The following is a 10,575-nucleotide window of genomic DNA, read 5'->3' on the forward strand; positions in this document are numbered from 1 at the left end:
GAGGTTAACCAGCCTATAGGCACCTGGTTTGCTACCCTGCGCATGGGAGAGGGATGGGGGAGATGAAAGATAGAGAGCAGAGAGGGAAGAGAGAAACAGCACATTCGGCAGCACACGCGCGCACACTCAGTCATAGTCCAGTCTTGTCTTTCGTGGTGTGTGACATTGCTGTTACAGTCGCTTGTTCAAATCTGTGTCACGTAGGAATTTCAACAGAGCTTTCATCGCCTTCTGTTGCAATGCCTTCTCTCGTGCACTAGACAGAATAGTGTCCACAGACATTTGGCTGTTGTCGATGCGCGCAAAAGCGGACGCCAGTGACTGTCTCTGGATTTCATACAACGGGCAGTCACACAGGATGTGGTGTAGCATCTCTTCACAATGGCAGGCATCGCAGAGAGCATTGTCGGCCATTCCTATGACAAAGGAATACAATTTTGTAAATGCCACTACTAGCAATAAGCGATGAAGAAGGGTGGCTTCTCTTCGGTCGAGTCCAGTGGGCATGCGGAGAGTCATCAAAGAGGACAGGTGGTGTTGACGATTCGTATCGATGCTTGGTGGGCACCATAGTGAAAACGTGATTTCACGCGCAAGTCGTCGAAGATTACTGGCAGCATCAGTCCGCGAAAATTGTATGGCTTCTCGTGTTTTTTCAAGGGCTGCCCGTGCAGCAGTATCTGCATGTTCGTTCCCTATGATGCCTCAGTGACTTGGCAGCCATTGAAGCGTCACATGATGCCCTTTCTCGTGTGAAGTGTGGAGAAGGCATCGAATTTCGAAAAAAAGCTGTTCGTATGGCCCGCGACGCAGTGCTGAGAGCACAGATTGTAGGGCAGCCCTTTAATTGCTGAAAATCGACCATTGTTGCGGTGGTTCCCGATTTACCACACAAAGTGCAGCGCGCAAACCAGCTAGTTCCGCTGCTGTAGATGCCATGGAGTGGTCAGTCCTAAAGCTGATTGTAACACCTTTTGCTGGGATAGCTACTGCCCCTGACGAACACTGGCGGTTCGTGGAACCATCGGTATATACAAGTATGCTGTCGGAATAATTCTCGTGCAAAAGAAGAAGAGACAATTGTTTCAGCACGGGTGACGAAAGCTCAGATTTCCTCCGGATCCCTGGTGCACTAAGATGCACTGTGGGTCGAATAAGACACCAAGGCGGTTTGGATGGTTTAGATGCAGGAGTGAAGCCCGAGGGAAGTTTATCGTTGTGTTTCACAATCATTTTGGGTGCAGATCAAAGATGCTGCTTGAGTCATACTAAAATTATACCCTGCTTCCCACCCAATATATTGCAAAATAAGGTCGCGAATGTTTTCTTTAAAAAAGAAACAAAAAATAAGGAAACCTTTTACAACAATATGTAACAGGTGAATTTCAGCTCCCCGCGATAGCGAAGCTTGGTTCGGGAAGTTACAATCACAAATTTAAAGCTTAGTCACCAAAAGTCATTAAAGAAGGCTCGAATATCATATAAACATAGAAAAAGCTGAGAGAGAGAACTACAACGATAGCGACAGTGATGGGTGGTAGTTCATTTAACCGAACAGAAAGTCTTGAATACTGTTCAACGTGCAACTTTGAGTGACTTCCCGACAACTAAACCCCGAAACTTCATTTATGGCAGCCGGTCCGGGTAGGACTCAGCAGGGAACATTTTTTTTCGTATGATACGCATGAAGATGAAAATGAGTGCTGAGACACGTATTCATGAGCTAAAGCTGCAATAAGATAAGCCAACAATTGCGTTTTTTGTCGTGTACCCAAATTACTTGTCTGCTGAAAGTACTGTGTTTTTCCCCGATCTGAGTAGTTTTATTAGTTTTTTTTTTTTGCTTTGCGAATTGTAAGTTGTTTTTGTCTCACTGTTTTCTCTTTTTCTTTGCTCTGTTGAGTGGTAGATAATAGTCGCTCCCTGCAAATTATCGAATATGTTTTTTTTTTCATTTTTAGTACTCATTCACGCCTATCACTTCAGCACAAGCCATCACTGCGACGCTTGCTTAAAACTATCAAGAAGCGGTGTGAAGGAATCGTATCGTTGTCTTGCGTAACGTTAGGGAAGGCCAGAATCACGGCGCGCATAAGCACAAAAGTGGGCATATGTCACGTGGTATTCAGTTCTTGTATTTCGTGGACATACGCATTAAATAAAAAAAAAACATCAGTACTTATTAAAAATAGTTTGAAAACTTTCCAATCAGACCAGTTGAAAAGCAATCTGCAACTTTCTGGTTCGAATTTTTTTACGCAGCCTAATTGCCTCAGAAATGAATGAAACATTGGTAATCTAGCTGCTCAGTAACAACAAAGTAATTGTGTGAATTGCAGCCGGCAAAATTCTACAACATGCACTTGGTTACGTCATCGTAACAGTGGTCGACATAGCTTTAGGCTCATTCTAGAGATAGCTGGGGCACCCTCTATATGCCCGCACGAATGCTTATTGCAATTTCACGGCCAGCAAAGTAGCAAAACTTTCATTTTGTAGTCACCTTATTGCTGTCACATGAATCATGTATCGCCTTTCGGAAGAAACAGCCCAACACAGCTGAAAAGTACTGTTTTCCATTTCAAACAAGCTTGCCTTTTTGCGATGCACTACAGACCCATTGTAGAGGTGTGCTACAAAGAAGCACAGGTGCAAACCTGTGTATTTGTTTCATCTTCTTCACAGTGCTCGTATACAGTTTTAAAGTTGAGCCACGAGACAAAAAAAGTTTAGACCAACGAGCCAAGCACATGCAGTGTCAAACGCACCCTGATTTTTTAGTATAAAGAGCAGCGTCTATGGTTTTAACATCACTGAAGTTGAAGTGCAGTAGCTGTGCTCGTCGTCCTCTGAACAACTGAAAAAACTGAGACGTATAAGTGAACATCAACGAACCCGTGGAGACAGTCTAACGACCTGCTCATTAATGAAAAGAAAGCTTTTCCTCTGTATGTGTACTTTTTAGTTGTTCACTAATTCTGCGACTTCTGACACTTATATGTTTATTTTGCATTTTTCGGGTGCGCTAAAATTTCCTCAATCTTTTGCAGCCTTCCCAGTTTTCGGCATACCTACAAGGATACGCAACATTTTCTTTTCTTTTATTTTTCGATACCTACAGCAACGTGGCAAAAGTTGTTGTAAAATAAAAAAAGCATAAGACATATACGGGGTATCTTTGGTAGGGTAGGAGGCGTGCGCTGCGGGAGGTAAGGGCGGCACTGAAAAAGTTCAATCACAGGTTAACAATCCCAACCGCAGTTGCAAGGGTCGTGCCAAACGCGGCGTCAACATTTTCGATTGATCATTATCAGCGCCGCTTTTCGGCGGCTGTGAGTTCCGGAACTCCCAATTTAAACACTGCCGCCGGCACCGTGACAATGTTCTCGCGAAATTGAGGCTGAATCATTGCCCTGGCGGGCTGTTTTTTTCATTCGTCTGATCTGCGTCTCCTCAACAGTGAAAGTAGTGAGCCACGTATCAATTTTTTGTAAGATTTGGTTTTGCGACAATTCGCCACGCGTTTAATGATCATCATTAGTGTACCATGAAGTCAAATACAGATACTATGGTTTTACCGAAAAATGCCGTGCAACTCTACACTTAAGGAATCATAGATTGGTTTCATTAAAGCTGTCAATTTCATATACTAGTGGACCGTCATGAATTTTTAATTCCGACAAGTACGAGAAGTGTTATAGAGTTTCTCTTCACGCTCTAATCACTTTGTCTGTTTTCTTGTTCCGACGAGCGCACATGAGGCAGGGATGGTTGGTACGGCGTAAATAGGTTACGTCGTGCACGCGTCATCAATTTCAGCACTTCCGTTCTTTTTTTTTCTGATTCATGATTTGCCCTCAGTGCAATCACAGGCGCCTGCGCGGCAATGTGGCGGCATCTCGCGGCGGCCATTGCAACTATGCATCTCATAATGCTCCAATCTGCTAATGGCACATTCGACTGTATGAAGCGATTAGTTTGGTTTATGGCATCATTTGTAGAAAGAAGAGCGGACAATATTTTAGTCAACTGAGAAGTAATATGAACTTCCACGTTGCGTCCTCTGTTTGGCTCGCGTGTACCCAGAAGTTACGGCTACCCATCCGCAGCGTTTTCTGACCATGCTCAAAAGGTGTTGTAGGGCGCCCTTAAAGCAACGTTAAGTAAGGACCAACATAAAATAATCCATCGTGTAGCCCTGCTCGCATCGTTTCTGTTTATGGACAAAGAAACTTCACACTGTTGTAAAATGCTTCAGTGGGGAAACTATATTCTTCAGAACATATAAACTTATGATATTGTTACGGTATGCCGATGCTAGTGGTCACGGAATCGGAGCCGGCGCTGGGCTAACACGGCTCCGATTCCGTGACCACTAGCATCGGTTCGAACTTCCGTCGGAGCGAATGGGTCAAAGTGAGCCAATATGGGTGGAGTCGTCAGTAGCGTGATTAGATGAGAAAAAGCAGCAGCTTGGTCGGTACCCCACGTAAATGTGACGTCTTTCTTTAGAAGGTCTGTGAGGGGTCGAGCGATGGTTGCGAAATCTTTCACAAACCTTCTAAAATAGGAGCAAAGTCCTACAAAACTCCGGACGTCTTTGGCTGACTGGGGTACAGGAAAACTGGTGACTGCACGAATTTTCTCGGGGTCCGGCTGCACACCAAAGGCGTCGACAAGGTGGCCCAACACTGTAATTTGCCGGCGTCCGAAGCGGCACTTCGACGAGTTCAATTGGAGGCCTGCAGTGCGGAATATGTCGAGAATAGCTGACAAACGCTGAAGGTGGGTCTCAAATGTTGGGGAATATACAACGACATCGTCAAGATAACAAAGACATGTTGACCATTTGAACCCTTGTAGCAGAGAGTCCATCATGCGCTCAAACGTGGCTGGGGCGTTGCATAGCCCAAATGGCATAACCTTGAACTGATATAGGCCATCTGGAGTTACAAATGCAGTCTTCTCTTGGTCTTTTTCGTCGACAGCAATCTGCCAGTATCCGGATTGTAGGTCTATTGTGGAAAAGTATCGGGCGCCGTGGAGACAATCGAGAGCGTCATCGATGCGGGGTAAAGGGTAAACGTCCTTTTTCGTGATTCTATTCAGATGACGGTAATCCACGCAGAAGCGCCAGGTGCCATCTTTCTTTCTAACGAGCACAACGGGGGATGCCCATGGGCTCGAAGAGGGTTCAATAATTCCTTTGGCTAACATCTTGGTGACTTCTTGTTGAATTATTTTACGCTCGGTGGCAGACACCCGGTATGGTCGCCGATGAATGGGATGAGAATCACCTGTGGTAATGCGGTGCTTGACGAGTGAAGTCTGGCCGAGTGGACGGTGGTCGACGTCGAATATGTCGCGGTATGAAGACAGGAGGCGGCATAGCGCGGTTGACTTCTCAGGTTTGAGGTCCGGGGCGATCATGGAGCGTAAGGTCGCATCGAGGCACGTGACATCCTGCGAGTGATGTGGGTGCTCAGGACATGCGTCTGCCGTAAAACAGGTGACGTGGTCGTCAATTAAGGGCCTTAGTGTGGCGACCGAAATTCCTTGTGGTAGCACTTGTTTTATGAAACCAAAATTGATAACAGGTAAATATGTTCGGTTAGAGGCCATGCTTACGACAGAGTGTGGGACAGTAATGTCACGCGCCAGGAGAACATCAGTAATCGGCGTCACGATATAATCACCGTCAAGCACGGGAGAGGGTGTTGCCAATTCGATGAATGTGAGAGCTTTAGGTGGTATCCGGAAGAAGTCAGTGGTGCACAAGCTGTTCGGGGGTTCAGGGTCAGAATCCGGGAGAAGAGGAAGTTCTAGGCAGAGAGTACCGGCGGCACAATCGATGAGGGCAGAATGCGTCGATAGGAAGTCCATGCCGAAGATTAGGTCGTGGGGGCAATTTTCAAGGACCGTAAATAAAACAGGAACATGGCGGCCGGCAATACTAACACGAGCGGTACACATTCCAGTGATGGCCACAGTTCCACCATCAGCGACACGGAGGGCTTTAGTTGCTGCAGGCGTGAGGACTTTTTTGAGCAGGTGACACAGATGAGCACTCATTATAGACACTTGAGCTCCGGTATCGACTAACGCCGTCAAGGAAATACCGTCCACATACACCTCAATCAAGTTCGTATCAGTGGGGAGCGTCAATGGAGGATTTGGATCATTCGCAAGCGATGCAGCACTACCTCCCGGAGCTGCATGATCTAGTTTTCCGTCCGAGAGGATCCACAGTTGACCGGCGACGGATAGCGGCGTGGTTGGGGTGATGGGGAACGGCGACGTTGAGGTGGCGGCGAACGAGCAGTGGAGCGGCTGTTGGGGATGTCGGAAGAAAGGTACACACGACTGGGCGAATACCGACGGGAGTCCTCGTATGGTCGATTAGAGGAAAATTGACTCCAGTTTGAGGGCGTCCAAGTGGTGCGGCAGTAGCGGGAGATATGGCCGACTCGGTGGCAGCGGAAGCAGATCGGCTTGTCGTCTGCAGTTCTCCATTCCGCCGGATTGCGGGATCGCGGAATAAAATGTAAGTCTTGGCGTGGTGCATTTGTTGTCAATGGTCTGGAGACGGGTCGGGACACAGAGCAGGCCACAGGAAAACCAAGCTTTGCAATTTCCTGCCTCACGACGGCTTGAATAACGGAGACCGGCGGAGGCGTTTCTGCGGCGCCATGATCGAGCGGATGTGGAGGAAATGGTGCCGGACTTGACGCCTCAAGCTCCCGTCGAACTATTCGTGTCACGCTGTCCTGCATGGGTGGTGTGGCACCAAGATCGGTGCAAGTGGATGTAACAGCCGTGTTTGGAAGCCGCGTAAATTGAGGCAGAACACGGCGGCTTTTGGCCATTTCGAAGCGATGGCATTCCTTGATAGTCGTATCTACGGTCGTGACGTTATTGTAGACGAGCAAATTGAAGGCGTCGTCCGCGATGCCCTTAAGTATGTGGCCCACCTTGTCACTCTCTGTCATTTGCTCGTCGACTTTTCGGCACAATGCGAGCACATCCTGTATGTACGAGACATACGACTCCGTTGACGACTGCACACGAGTGGCGAGTCCTTTTCGCGCTTCCATTTGGCGACCGGACGGGTCCCCAAAGATGTCGCGTAGTCGCTCCTTGAAGGTATCCCAGCTGGTGAGCTCGGTCTCATGGACGTCAAACCAGACCCGTGGGGTGCCGTCCAAGTAAAATATTACGTTGGCGAGCATCATGGTAGGGTCCCATCGGTGTGTGTGGCTAACACGCTCGTACATACGGAGCCAGTAGTCGACGGCGAGCCCAGGTTGTGCGGAGAATGTACCTGGATCACGGGGGGTGGGCATCGTCAGGTATGTAGTGGCTGGAGCTACAGATGGAGACGCTGAGAGGCTGTTGTCATTGGTAGCCATGGCCGGAGACTGAATGGTGCGCCCACTGCGAAGCTTCGTGGTGAAGACGGGGAACGTTCCACCTCCACCAAATATGTTACGGAAAAGAAGAGACGCCGTAACGACGAGGCTGGGGATTAGATATATTCCAAACCAGCGGTAATGGCGTGCCCGGTTCACCAGCGATCGAGCGGAGACAACCCTTCGTCTTCCTCGTCAGGCACACACGCGCGTCGCCCCCTAGAATATCAGTATACATGCATGTAGCAATATGTTGGTTCGAACGCTGGTCCGATTCCTGGGGAGCTATTCTCACGGGATTCAATTCGTCGACATGTCCTATTTGGCCTCCACTGATTGGCTGGAGCTGGCGAGCAGCGTATCGCCTGTTTCCGGTCTTTCTTCCGCGACGCCACAACTCTCGACACAAACGGGTAGATGGAATGCGTTTCGCCACAACGGCTGCTGTTCCCAGAGATCCGCTTTTAGACGCAAATCTCTGAGGCCATGAGCGAACTCTAATCACGTTAGCCCTTGAATTAGGTTTAACGCGGCCGCTCCCTGACTCCCCTGGAAGGTTGTTGCGCATTCTCTGTATCGCTCGTCAAACATATCAACAAGTTCACACGCACGCTCAGACTTGTCAAGTTTATTGAAGGGTCATCTCCACTTAGTTTCTTTGTACTTTCAAAATGTGCTGGCGAGTTCGGTGCGTGGAAGTGGTCAAGAGCGTCATGACGTAACGGCCCACCGTATTTTTGCGTAACTGATAGCGCTCCGAAGAACTGTACATGTTCACGAATTGCAAACCGCGAGAATACCTTCCTGTAAAGGTGCTTGCATTTAGATTGAGGTGAAACGCAATGAGTTTGAGTTCAGGTTTCATTCAGACGTAACTCATGAAGGCACCTCTAGCGGCAACAAGCGCGAATTCGAAAGAATGTTTCGTGCTGCTCGCACAGGGGAGCAATCGCGGAACGACGCGTTTTTTCCAGGCTAATGCCTATCCGGATTTTCACGCTTGGACAGTGATAAGAGAAATGGTTCGTCTACGTTATCAACGCGATCAGCCAGCCGCGAGTGCTCGACGAAAAGAACAGCACAACATAAGACCTTTCTCCGCGATAAAACGCCTGCAGCGGCCAGGACTGCAATCGATGCGTTCACCTGCTTCAAGCTACCGCCGATTTTGAAGCCGCCTTAGCCCGAGGGTGATAACTTGTGGCCATTTAGTGAGCGAAGCAGCCCGCGCTACACGCGTGAAGAATTGTTCAACGGGCTCGTCACTTGCTTTGCCGCTTTCGCGAAGAATTCGATATGGCCACGTTCGCCTGAGGGTGCACGAAGTCTTGGGGGAAAAAAAGCCAGCACGCTAGCACTGTGGTTCTCTCACAGCTGCTAACAATTACCCATCTTTAAATATCAAACAGAAATAGTAACACCTCAAGTAAAGAACCAAACCACGGCGTTGTTGCGGCTGCTGGCGTCGTCTGCTCCCGTATTCTGTCAAGTGTGCTGCCATTGCCACTTTGGCGATGGTGACAGCGCACGACTATGGCGGCTCCTAAAGTAAGCATGGTGCCTGATGTTAGTGCGTGTTTAAAAGCCTCACGTGGCTTGAATATTTCAGAACCCTCAGCTTTGTGATCTCTCATAGCGAGACTTGCATGAGACACTATGTAAATCCCATGAACCTACGAAGTAACGCATTAAGTGTTTTCCTGTATACTTTAATGTACGCGCGAACGAGTTCAGCTTGTCGGAATGCTCGAAACTATTAAGGAGCCTTTGCTGTCGTATACGAATTACCTGCTCTTTAGGTCTACAGTGTAACAAGGTGTGGGAGGGGACTACTTGGTATTTCATGTCTTAAACAGCCAAAGCGTAAAAAAGGGTAACACCGGACTAAGACAACAACGGGGACAAGCGCTAACTTCCAACTTAAATTTTATTTCAGACCACCAATAATATATACCTATCAAATGACATCAAAATCAAATCAATGAATGTACACCAATAAAAATAAACTCGAAACAGCAGTGAATGTACAAGATAAAACCACGTGCCGGTGAATTCAAGTAATCTAGTTCTTATTTTTTTTTTGTCAGTGCTATGAATGGCTTGCTGACGCCACTGTAGTTGGAAGTTAGCGCTTTTTTCGTTCTCTTGGTCCGGTGTTACCCCTTTTTTGCGCTTCAGCTGTTCAAGATATAATGTAACGTACGGCCACAAGCAAATGAAACGGTAGTAAGAAATAAGTACGTAAAATGATTTTCACGGGATATTACTGCAGATAACTACTCCAGAATGATAACTACGGGGCTTTAAGATGGTTCAATACCTAATATAAGCGTGCTAGCTAAAACAAGAGCATCGTAACGTTTTTTTTTTAAACCCGGACATGCTGTATTTCACCTATTTATGACTCTACATCACTCAGGTTGTTAAGAGGGCATTGCCCTAGCTGTGATATGAAACACTGTACCACTACATATGAAAGACCACATTATCCCGGGCCCAGCTGGCATGGATACAAACATTGGAATTGATCTCAGTTATGTAAATTACAAACAAGTTTCCCATTAAAATGTACCTGCATCATGCACCTTAGATACCCGCTCGTGGTTATTGCACCTTCGAATAATTAAACTGGGTCCCGATAAGGCATAACACTTTTCTTCAAATTGAGTTGCGCATTAGGTAACGTGATTTCTTGTACACAGCTAAACGTTGCAAACTAAGTATCTCACCTTGAGTACACCATTTAGAAGAACGTTCCCGTCGTTTTCACCAGGTGCGCGCAGCCACAATCACTTCTAGGACCACCAGTACTTTAACGGTTGATGCACGGCAAGGCATCAATATTCCAGTCTACAGACAAAGAGACACGCTTTCTTGCGCGGTTACAACGACAGCACCATTTTGCACACCGCACGGACTAACACTGACGCTGAGGCCGCCGAATGCCACCGCCCCTGTATGATGCGCTATCTTGTCTATCGGAAAGACGCTTCGTCACCGCAAACCAGACAGCCGGGTGACGGTCACCGGTCTCAATACTAAGCGCTGTGTCAGTGCTCGCCTGCTAGCAGTAACCATGGTAACATGTCAACGAGAAAACTTCATACGGACACGTGCGATAAATGTAGTCGCCTAAAAAGCCGTAAGTTTCAGCTCGACGGCTTCT

The 10,575-nt window shown here is 47.6% G+C and overlaps 1 long non-coding RNA gene across 2 annotated transcripts in view; it reads right to left on the bottom strand.

Annotated features, from left to right (window-relative positions):
- LOC142813949 (uncharacterized) overlaps nt 1-10,325 on the bottom strand; it is a 168,155-nt gene extending 157,830 nt beyond the window's left edge. For both annotated transcript variants that reach the window (XR_012894752.1, XR_012894753.1), the window contains exon 1: nt 10,139-10,325. This is a non-coding gene — a long non-coding RNA (uncharacterized LOC142813949). The remainder of the gene's footprint in view (nt 1-10,138) is intronic.
- Nucleotides 10,326-10,575: the final 250 nt, after the last annotated feature.

Source organism: Rhipicephalus microplus, chromosome 4 (assembly GCF_043290135.1).
Source record: "Rhipicephalus microplus isolate Deutch F79 chromosome 4, USDA_Rmic, whole genome shotgun sequence".
Taxonomy (NCBI): Eukaryota; Metazoa; Arthropoda; class Arachnida; order Ixodida; family Ixodidae; genus Rhipicephalus; species Rhipicephalus microplus.